Below are 11,978 nucleotides of genomic sequence, written 5' to 3'. Positions count from 1 at the left end.
CTTTTCTTTTTTTTTTTTGCGATAGGACGTGTGTGCTTATCAGAGAGGGAGAGAAAATAAGAAATGATTCCCTGGGGACATGGCCACACCACCGTCCCTTCTGTGCTCTCCTCTCAGGATTTTGGGCGTACATGCACATAGGCCATGTGCATGATTCTTAAGATGCAAGATCTCAGATTAACCACAAAATCAGCCATGTGGGATCGAGCACCTTAACCTCCAAGTCACCTGCTGGCCTCCTTAACCAGTTTTAAACTCCTAATATCAGTTTGTTTTTTTATCTCAGTGAAATTAGGCAGGCATTGCACTAATGATTATAATTTAATCAAAATATTATGAAGTTCTGTTATGACATAATGTCTTTATTTTTGTCATACACAATATTTAGGGTCCTTTTATAAATCAAAACATCCCTTAAACCAGAAGAAAGGTGATAGTGCAGAGGTAAGGGGCTTTTAAGTTTAGATTGTTCTCTTTTTGCCTCTTTAGAGGTGGCATTGTATAAATTTGGGGCTTTGAGCAAGAATATTTCCGAGTGTTTGCTTTAATTAAAAGCAGAGTGAGTGTGCTGAGAGCAGGTGATTTATGTTCAAATCTTTTCTTCCAGAACCTCATACCTATTCTGATTTTCCTCTTTTGTTCTTACTAAGAAATCTTCCCTGTGGAATTCTTGTGTTATTATGAAAGAATGTTCATTCCAAATTACTTTTTCCCCATATGCTTTTTTCATTTTTATCTTTAATTTGCTTGTCATTAACTGTGAATTATGTTTCCTGAATCATTGATGTCTGTCTTTATCTGAAGGTATTATCTTCTCATTAACTTCTCAAACTTTATTGTTGTATTCCAATCTGAGCAGAATATACTCTCAGCTATATCATTTGCCATCAATATTGTTTTCCCATTTAACCTCAGTTTGTTATTGCTGATATTTGTGTCAGCATTAGCAACTGTGATTATGGATCTCCTTGACTCTGTGTTATCTCCACTGAAAAGCTGGAGATGAAATCTGTTCTGCAGTGCATTGTAACTGATTCTTCTTCCTAAGGCTGCATTGTTTATATTTGCTGCAGTTTCTTACTATTCAGAGTTTTAAGTTTCTGGAGAAAGCTAAAGAGCAATAGAGCTTTCTGTCTATTATCTTCATTATAATCAAGCTTTTCCCCAGTCTTTGAAAAAGACTATGCTTCAAAGTTCAGGAGCATCAACATTAATTTTTGCAGTTAATGTTATAGCAATTTATTGACTAGTTAAAAAAATTTTAACTTAATTTTTATGTGTATTATTACTGAAATTTAATAAAAACACTTTACCATCACAGGCGTTTGACATACCCTTTATTATCTTTTAGTTATTGGTGGAGAAAGGATTTGACCAGAAGGGACCAGCAGTTAGCATAATGGCTATGTCATTGGACTCCCATGTAGTCGACCACGGTTCGCATCCCGGACCCGGTGGCTTAAACTCATGCCGGGTGCGTGTGCGTGCGTGCCCAAGATCCCGAGAGGAAAATGGAGGAGAAGGGATTGCGGCATGGCCATCTCCCCTGGGGGGTGATTTCTTGCTTTCTGTCTCTCTGTCTCTCTCTGTCTTTCTGGCGAGCGCACGTGCCCTATAGCAAAAACCTCTTCAAAAAAAAAAAAAAAAAGATTTGACCATAACACTATTTTTCTTTTCTTTTTTTTACAAGTTTTTGCCTTAGGGTACGTATTCCTGTCAGGGAGAAAAGGAGACAGAGACAGTGAGAAATCACTTCCTCCTCCAGAGAGAGAATGGCGATGCTGCAGTCCCTTCTCCAGTCTCCTCCTAGGATGTTGGGCACTCATGCACGCTCGCTTGGTATGATTTTCAAGCCACTGGGTCTGGAATTCAAACCATGGTTGGCCATGTGGGAGTCCAGCAGTGTAACCACTAGACCATCTGCTGGTCCCTCAGAATACTATTTTCCAAAGTCAAGAAGTTACTAATGATGTGGAAACATCATTTTCAGCAAGATTAAAGAAGGTTTAATATAAAGAGAATCTTGGGGAAGAGAACCTTTTTCTCTATTTGGAGGAGCTATGGTATTAACATAGTAAAATAAGCTCCCATTGTTTTTTTCCTACTCTTCTTCTGCTTTGCCTGGATGTAGTCCCAGTCATCAAAGCCTATAAAGCTCCAGCTCTTTGACTAGAGGATTGCAGTAGTGAGCCCCTTACAACCAGAAAGTGCTGGAAGGTTGTGGAGAGGTAGATACTTGGGAAAGCAACCCCTTTTGTTGTTCATGAGTACTTGCTTACCCTCAAGCTGTGCTTGTGTGACTGATTCTAATGGCATACATAAATTAGCAGTAAATATGGTCCAGAGATTCATATATATTCAAAATGTCAAGTATATAATTCAAGATTACTTAACCTACACATAACTGGAAAAAATCTCAGCTTGTATAGGAAAAGACAATTAGCTAACACCAAAAATGATACAGATGCTGGGATTATCTGACAAAGACTTAAGTGGCTATTGGGATGTGGGAAAAGTCATGACAAATTTCTTGTATTATGTAAAAATGTAACAGTAAACTCACTGGGTAGACTCAGTAGAATGGAAATGAGAACAGTGAACGGGAAGATAGATGAATAGAAATGATCCAATCTGGGATCAGCAGATGACTTAATGGTTGTCGCTGGACTCCCACGTGGGCTATTGTGTTTCAAGTCCTGGACATGGTGGCTCATGCCACCCAGGCTGGGTGTGTGTGCATGCATGCATGCATGCATGCACAAGATCCCAGGATGAGAATGGAGAAGAAGGGATTGCAGAGTGGCCATCCTGCCTAAGGGGTGATTTCTTGCTTTTTATCTTACCTCTGTCTCCAACGTACATATATGCCCTATAGCAAAAAATCTCTCTTTAAAAAAGCAATTATCCAGTACCAGCAGTTGGCATAATGGCTGTGTCAGTGGATTCCTATGTAGTCAACGGTGGTTCGAGTCTGGACCCAGTGGCTTAAACTCATGCCAGGCCTGTGTGTGTGCATGCCCAGGATCCCGAGAGGAGAATGGAGGATTGCGGTGTGGACATCTCTTCTGGGGGGTGGTTTCTTGCTTTCTGTCTCTCTGTCTGTCTCTGTCTTTCTGGTGAGTGCATGCACCCTATAGCAAAAACCTCTTCAAAAAACAGCAGTTACCCAATCTGAACAACAACAAAAATGAACAAAGCCTCAGAGACCTATGAGATAGTAAGAAAAGCAGGTCTAAAAATTTGTTTGAAGGGCCAAAAGGTGGCATAGTAGTTAAGGTACTGAACTATGAGACAAAAGCAGGTCTAAAAAATATATTTGAAGGGGCCAACAGGTGGCATAGTGGTTAAGGTGCTGAAGTCCTACATGGTTGACCATGGTTCAGGACCTGGACTTGGGTGTGTATGTCCAAAATCCCAAGAGGAGAATGGAAGTAAAGGGATAATTTCTCCCTTTCCCTCCCATGGGTGATTCCTTACTTTCCCTTTCATTGTTTCTCTCTGGCAACTGCATATGCCTTTTTTTTTAGGCAAAAACCAAAAAAAAAAAAAAAAAATCCACATATATCCATAAACCTACATGTCAGCAAACCCTCACTAGAAAAATCCCAAAGATAACATACCTAGACTTCAAATTTCTGAAAAATAAAGATGAAAAAAAGCAGTCGAGAAATAATAGCATACTGCCTTTAGAGGAACAGGTTAAAATGATAGATGTCTCACCAGAAACCATGGAGGTTAAAAGGAAGTGGCACTACATGTGGGTGATACAAGAAAGTAATGGAGCACAGTAATACTACAAAAGCATTTTTCAGAAATCAGAGTCAGTGAAGGAAAAGTAACATTTTATCACCAGCAGACCTGCTCTAAAAGAATTACTAAAGGAAGTTTTTCAGAGGGAAAATGGTATCAGAGGGAAACTTGGAATAACAGGAATAAAGAAAACAGTGGAGGGACCAGCAAGTAAATGGTGGTTAAGGAGCTGTACCCCCACTTGGCTGACCATGGTTTGAGTCCTGGAACTGGTGGCTTGCAAATCATGCTAAGTGCATGTGCATGAATGCCCAAAATTCCAGGAGGAGGATGGAGGAGAAGTGACTGACATGGCCATGTCCTTTGGAGAATAATTTCTCACTTTCTCCCTCTTGGTCTCCAGTGAGCACACGTGTCCTGTGTCAAAAAGCTTTTTTGTTGTTTTTTGTTTTGTTTTGTTTTTTAAGTACAATAGAAATAGTAAATATACTAGACTTATGATGTTTTAAAATTTACATTTGTGGGACTAGCAGATGGCCTAATGGTTATGGTGCTGGACTCTCACATGGCCAGCTGTGGTTTGAGTCCCAGACCTGGAAGCTTGAAACACACTGGGCACAAGTGTGTGCATGCCCAAAAATCTCAAGAGGAGAATTGAGAAGAGATTTCTACATAGCCGTACCCTGTGAGGTGATTTCTTGCTTTCTGTCTGTCTCTCTGGGTACCACACATGCTCAGTAGCAAAAAAAAACTTTCTCTGGGGACCAGCAGGTGGCATGGTTAGGGCACTGGAGACTCCCACATGGCCGACCGTGGTTCGAGTCCTGGACCTGGTGGCTTGCTTTCTCACTTTCCTCTTTCTCTCTGTGTGTCTCTCTCTGGTCATATTGAAATGAATGAATGAAGGAATAAAATTGAATAAACATTCTTTAAAAATCTCTCTAAAAAAATAAATAAAAGTGAATATGGAAAAGTCATGACATATTTTTCCATCTTTTAAGAATTGTTTATTTTATTTATTACTTTATTATTGTTTAATTTGTCTAGAGAGAGAGGGAAAGTAGGGAAGCAAGTCACCTGATCTGGGACTCAAGCCTCAGTCAGCCACGTGGGAGTCCAGTGCCTTAACCACCATGCCATCTGCTGGCCCCTCTGTTTTTCTATGCAAAAATACATCATGACTTTTCCGATGACCCAGTATTTAAAGGTAATATTTAAGTCACCTAGGTCATAAAGACAGGAGAATAAAGGCACCTAATGGTTCTACTTTAAGTGATAAAAATTGACACTAGTAGGCTATAAGAAGCTAAGTGTTGATATTATCCTTAGAATAACTAAAAATACAAGTGGACGAAGACATTTTTCAAAAACATTATTGATAAGGTGGAATATTTAGAAAAGGATAAGGTAACTCACAGGAAGGTAAGACGGGGACACAGAAGAGTGAGAGATGGGGTAAACAAAACAAGTGATATAATAGTATCTAAATCTTATTCTTACATGTTAATGATCTTAGCTGATTTAAACCTAGAAATTCAGTGAGAAGCTGTTTATTATAATTAAAGACCTTTATTTAGTAGACATATAGCTTGGATTTTTGTCTTGTTTTTTTGTTTTGTTTTGTTTTAATATAAAAACCAAGTAAGAGTTTAATATCCTTTTTCTCTATTTCAGTTCTAGGGATACCATGATTGACTGACCAACTTTAAAGATTTCTGTAGATGAAACCACTTTGATTACTGCTCTGACCCTACTGCCAATTATGGTAACCAAATTCTTTGTTTTTGGAGATTTAAGTTCTTCCACTTGTCTCTTGCTACACTAGCTTCCATCATCTCTATTGAATTTAGAGTCAATTTCAGTGGGAACATCTTTTAATATCATTCCTGACCTGTGTCAATGGTAATTACAATCTTTCCAGGGTGTTACTACTCCCTTTCTAATGATTTTTTTTTTTTTAAAGCCTTGATGAGTGCCAGCAGGTGTAGTGGTGTTAAGATGCTGGATTCCCGTAATGCCAAACACAGTTTGAGTCCTGGATTCAGTGGCTTGAAACTCATCTGGGCACATGTATATGTATGCCTAAAATCCCAAGAGGAGAATGGAGGAAAAGGGACTGTGGTGTGGCCATTCCCTTGGGGGGGCGGGTGTTGATTTCTCACTTTCCCTCTCTCTTTCTCTAGTGAGCACAAGTGCCCTATGGCAAAAACAGTAATAAGTGGATGAATGAATGAATGAATGGCTTGATGAAAAGCATGTCCTAGGGGCTAGCAGGTGGCGTGATGGTTAAGGTGCTAGGCTCCCACATTGCCAACTGTGGTTTGATTTCCAGATCTGGTGGCTTGAAAAATCTCACTGGGTATGTGTGCATGTGTGTCCAGTATCTCAGGTGGAGAATGGAGGAAAAGGGATTGAAGCATGGCCATCCCTCTTTGGGGTGGAGGTGGGGGTGATTTCTCAACTTTCTCTCTGTATCTCTCTGTGAGCATATGTACCCTATGGCAAAAAAAAAAAAAAAGTAAAAGGCATGTTCTCTGTATCCTTTCCAGAGTTTAGGTGTAGATAAATAAGCCATCCTTAGAAAATTCACCCTAGCAGGCTCCCCTCATAGGGCTGTGGTAAAGCATTGTGCAGAGAGAACAAGATCCTATGTGCCCAGATCTTGACTGCAATTTGAATCTGGGCCCTAGGTTCAAAACCATGCTAAGTGTGAGTGTGTATGTGCCTGGAATCCTGACAGGATGGAGAGAGGGAGGAGAAGTATATCAGTGTGACCAGGCCCCAGTGTATGCATTCTGGTATTAAAAAGAGAAATTCACCACAGCATTTCTATCTCCTTGATACCTGTTTCTTTTGGATAGTATTCTCTGTATACCAAGGATGATATAGCTCTCTCATTTAGTGATAAAACAGGGTGAAAGGCTAAGAAGTATTACCTGATAACAGGCTAGCAAATACCAAGAATAAAAGTGGGTCCTGTACAAAAAGGTTGCTGTGGTGCCAGTTAAGCCCAGGTCAACCAAGGGGCATGGCCCCTCTTGGCCTGACTTGGAAAACTCTTTGGCTGTAGCTATTGGATTGCACAGTTCTCATGCCAAGGTAGATGTATATGAGCAGTGATGATCTTTCTGCCCAGCACATAGCTTATGTAGGATCAAAAACAACGATTGCTTCTCGTGCCCCCTGATACCTCCTACTTTTACCCACATCTAAGTTGTTTTAAGGAGGAAAGTCCTTAGGCTGGAGTCATGGTCTCTCTATTCCTGAAGGACCAAGTCCCGATGTCCCTAATGGAATGTTCTGAAAACCTCAGAAGAGACATAAATCTTTGTTGTTTTGTTAGATACAGGTGTCCACATTACTGTCATAATTGGTCCATTTAGGAGAAGGGGCACCCTGATTCAACTTGGGGTCTGGGCCAGGTAACCAGAAAGAGAGAGAGATAAATATAACTTTCTAACTAGGTCCTTTCAAGTCAATCTGATGCACGGTAATCATGGCTCCTCCATCAAATGTATTATTGGAATAAATATTCTATATGCTTATAATTCTTCTGCACACAGTGCCAGGGAGGATAGTCCATTCAGGACACACTAAATATCTTAAGTTAGTAGTGTGACATGTAAAATGCTCCACAACCTGACTCTTTATATCCTGCTTTTGGGCTGCCTAGCTACTGACCACAGTGTTGACCTTAACTTGACCATTCTGTTCTGCTCCTGTAAAACAGTAAAAGATAAGAATTCCATGGGACCAGTGGGTGGTGGTTAAGGGTGCTGGACTTCCACATGGCCAACCATGGTTCAAGTCCCAGACCTGGCAGCTTGCTATCACGTGTGCGTGCTCTCTCTCTCTCTCTCTCTGTCTGTCTCCCTCTGGTCAAATTAAAATAAATAAATAAATAAAGTTAAATAAAATAATTCTTCAAAAAATAAAAAAGAATTCTCTCTAAGCCTGGGCTCACCCTGCCTGTCCAGCCACCGGGAGTCAAGCCCAGTCTGGACAGGCCTTTAGGGTGAGTCTGTGCTTGGGGCCTGAGAGACACTTTGGAACTTTGGTACCCGAACCTGCGAGCTGCACTTTGCGCAGCACACGACTGGATCATCTTCACCAAGTTATATCTCCTTAGCTTGCTACCACCTCATCAAGAACTGAACGTTTGGTAGAGGAGCCAACTACCTGAGGTTGCCCATAACTGCTCTGACCTGGGAGACACAGCTCTCTAAGAGGAACACACCTGGGAGCTAAGGGTGAAATTTCTTCCACCATTACTACAGAATCTACTCTAATAAATATAAAAAAGTGATTACTGCATCAGATGACTAGAAACCAGCACAGATCTCAAAAAAAACATGAAAAACAAGTGGGTAGCTCTTTGCCATGTGAGGGTAATAGCCCCTCACCAACAGTGGACAGCACTGAGAAATACACAGAAATGTCAGAAAAAGAATTCCAAGTATTCCTAGTGACAAAACTTAATGAGATGTAAGAGAAAATGGACAATCACTTTTAGGAAGTAAGAAAATCAATTCATGACATGAAAGAGGAATTCCATAAATACACACCCAAAAAAAAGAATAAAAAAAAAAAACTTCTGGAAATAAAGAATACAATACAAAAAATTTTTAAGTCTTCCTAGACAGCATTAACAGCAGATTAGACCAAGCAGAAGAAAGAATTTCTGACCTCGAAGACAAAGTCTCCAACATAGACCAAATCACCAAAAAGAAGGAAAAAACACCCCCCCATGAGGGCAATATATGGAAAATTCTATATATTAGGAGGCACCCAAATATCCATATAATGGGTATTTCAGAAGGTGAAGAATCTGCTAAAGGCATGGAAAACCTCTTTTATAATATACTATCTGAAAATTTTCCAAATATAGAGAAACATGAAGAAATTTAGACCCAAGAAATAAAAAGAACCCTAAATAGAATCAACATGAAAAGATTCTCCCCATGGCACATCATAGCCAGATTGAAAAAAATTGAAGACAATCTTCTAAAAATGGCAGGGGAGAAATGTCAAGTTACTTATAAAGGTTATCCTGTTAGGGTAATGTCAGACTTCTTAACTGAAACCACACAAGCAAGGAAGGAGTGGGAAGATGTGTTCAAAACATTACAAGAAAAACAATTTCACAGGGCCAGCATGTGGCATAGTGGTTAAAGGCGCTGGACTCCCACATGGCCAACTGCAATCCAAGTCCTGGACCCGGTGGCTTGCTTTCTCACTTTCCCTCTTTCTATCTGTGATCAAACTGGAAAATAATAATAATAAATAAAGTTAAAAATAATTCTTGAAAAAAAAAAAAGAAAAACAATTTCAACCAAGAATACTATATCCAACAAGATTGTCCTTCAAATGGGAAGAACAAATAAAATTATTCTCAGACACACAGACAGAAAGTGAGAAATCACCCCCTGGAGGGGATGGCCATGCTGCAATCCCTTCTTCTCCATTCTCCTCTTGGGATCTTGGGCACACACACGCATGTGCCCGGCATGAGTTTTAAGCCACCAGGTTCAGGACCTAAACCGCGGTCAACTACATGGGAGTCCAGCGACATAGCCATTACGCTAACTGCTGGTCCCTCTCCATTCCTTTTTAACATAATACTGGAAGTTCTAGCCAATGCAAGTAGACAAGAGAATCAAATAAAAGATATCCAAGTAGGAAAAGAAGAAGTCAAATTATCTTTATTTACAGATGATATGATGCTATATCTAGAAAATCCAAAAGGATTCATGAAAAGAACTCCTGGAAGTGATAAAGTAGCAGGATACAAAATGAACATAAAAAAACCTATCTCATTTTTATACACCAACAATGGACAAACCGAGACAGGATTGAAGAAAGAAATTCCATTTACAATAACCACAAAACCAATAAGATATTTAGGAATAAACCTTACCAAAGACGTCAAAGATCTCTATAAGGAAAACTATGAAACACTAGAAAAAAATTAAAAATGATACAAAAAAGTGGAAAAATATCCTATGTTCCTGAATTGGAAGAATGAACATGATCAAGATGACAATCCTACCCAAATTAATCTAAAAATTCAATAAAATCCCAATCAAACTACCAGAGATATTCCTCACAGAAATGGAAAATAAAAAACAAGCATAAAATTTGTCTGGAAGCATAAAAGATCTTGTATTGCCAAAGCGATACTATGCAAGGGCAATAAAGTAGGAGACATCTCACTTCCTGACCTCAAAACATACTACACAGCTGTGATAATTAAAACAGCATGGTACTGGCACAAAAACAGACAGGTAAACCAATCGAACAGAATTGAGAACCCCCAAGTAAACCCCAAAATGTACAGCCAACTTATCCTTGACAAAGAGCATGAGATAATCCAGTAGGAAAAAGAAAATCTCTTCAGCAAATGGTGCTGGGAGAACTGTATATCCAGCTGCAGAAGAATAAAACTAGACCCTTATATCTCACCATTAATAAAAATTAACTCAAAATGGGTTGAGGATCTAAACATACAACCTCAAAATATAGAAATACTGGTGGAAAACAGGAAATACTCTTAGAGACCTTGGAGTAGGCAAAGACTTCTTAAAGAAAATGTCCAAAGCACAGGCAGTAGTTCCAAAAATAGACAAATGGGACTATATTAGGCTGAGAAGCTTCTGCACAACCAAAGAAATGGTAAGTAGAGTGAGAAGACAACCCTCAGAGTGGGAGAATATATTTGCAAATTATACCTCAGATAAGGGACTAATTAATAACCAGATTATATAGGGAACTCAAGCAGCTTACCCATGAAAAAATAAGCAATCTAATTAAAGATGGGAAAAGGAGTTGAACAGATAAGTCTCCAAAGAAGACATACAAACATCCCCAAAACATATGAAAACATTCTCAACATCTCTTATCATAAGGGAAATGCAAATCAAAACCACAGTGAACCCCAGTCAGCATGGCTAAAATTAAAAAGATAAATAATGGCAATTTCTGGTGAGGCTATGATGAAAAGGGAACTCTCCTACACTGTTGGTGGGAATGTAAATTAGTACAACCACTTTGGAGAATGATATTGAAATTCCTCAGAAATCTACAAATAGAATTACCATATGACCCAATAACTCTTACTTTTAAGTATTTCCAAAGGTTTAAAAAAACCCAGTCAGGGCTTGCTGGATCACAATCCTTGGAGCTGGATCACTGGATCAAATCATAATGTGGATAGGATAGAGAGGATGAATTACAAGGATTCATGGAGTGGGATCATATTACCAGAAACATAGGAGCGGATTCCTGCCCCAACGAAACCACATTCGTGTGGATTTTTTTTTTTAATTCAATGTAATTGGCTATTTCAAAGATTTTTTCCCCCTACTTTTGATGATTGGAGACCTTAAGATGCACGATGGAATTGTGTTTTGCAGTTTTTGGTAAAAGGAGCAAAGCAAGGATCTGGAAATATACGCTGGAGCAATCTCCTTAGAAGGATTCAGCACAAGTAGGGTAAAACATTTAAAGGGGAAAGGGGGGTTTGTTGAAAATAGTAAATCACTAAGTCATTTCTAAATTTAAAGAAAACAAAATTGGAGTTAAAGAATAAGTAGGTTTCCAATTGGCTATTGCTGATTTTCCTTGAAAAATAATTTTTTTAAAAAAACCCTCAGTCAGAAAAACACTTGCACATCCATGCTGAAAAGTAATGAGCTAAGTTTTCTGTTAAAAGAGAAACAAAAGAAGCCAGCAGGTGGCATGGTGGTTAAGGCACTGGACTGACATGATTTGAGTCATAGACCTGGCAGCTTGCTTTCTCTCTCTCTCTCTCTTTTTCTTCCCTTCTCTCCCTGTTTCAGGTGCCTCACATGCCCTATAGCAAATTTTTAAAAATAATAAATAAAATAATTCTTAGAAAAAAAGCTTCTCTGGCCGCTTCCCCCACCCCTCAACCCCACTCCCTGTGCACTCGCTCTGAGCTCGGGGCTCTTGCTCAGCAAGTGCCGCCATCGTTTCTCTCCAGTAGTCATCATGATTATCTACCAGGACCTCATCAGCCACGACGAGATGTTCTCCAACATTTACAAGATCCGGCAGATCGCACGGATGGGCTGTGCCTGGAGGTGGAGGGGAAGATGGTCACTAGGACAGAGGGTAACATTGATGACCCGCTCATTGGTGGAAATACCTCCGCTGGAGGCCCTGAGGGCTAAGGTACCAAAAGCACAATAGTCACTGGTGTTGACATT

This window comes from Tupaia chinensis, unplaced genomic scaffold, assembly GCF_000334495.1.
Source record: "Tupaia chinensis unplaced genomic scaffold, TupChi_1.0 Scaffold000028_1, whole genome shotgun sequence".
Taxonomy (NCBI): Eukaryota; Metazoa; Chordata; class Mammalia; order Scandentia; family Tupaiidae; genus Tupaia; species Tupaia belangeri.
Note: the sequence above shows the minus strand (reverse complement) of the source record.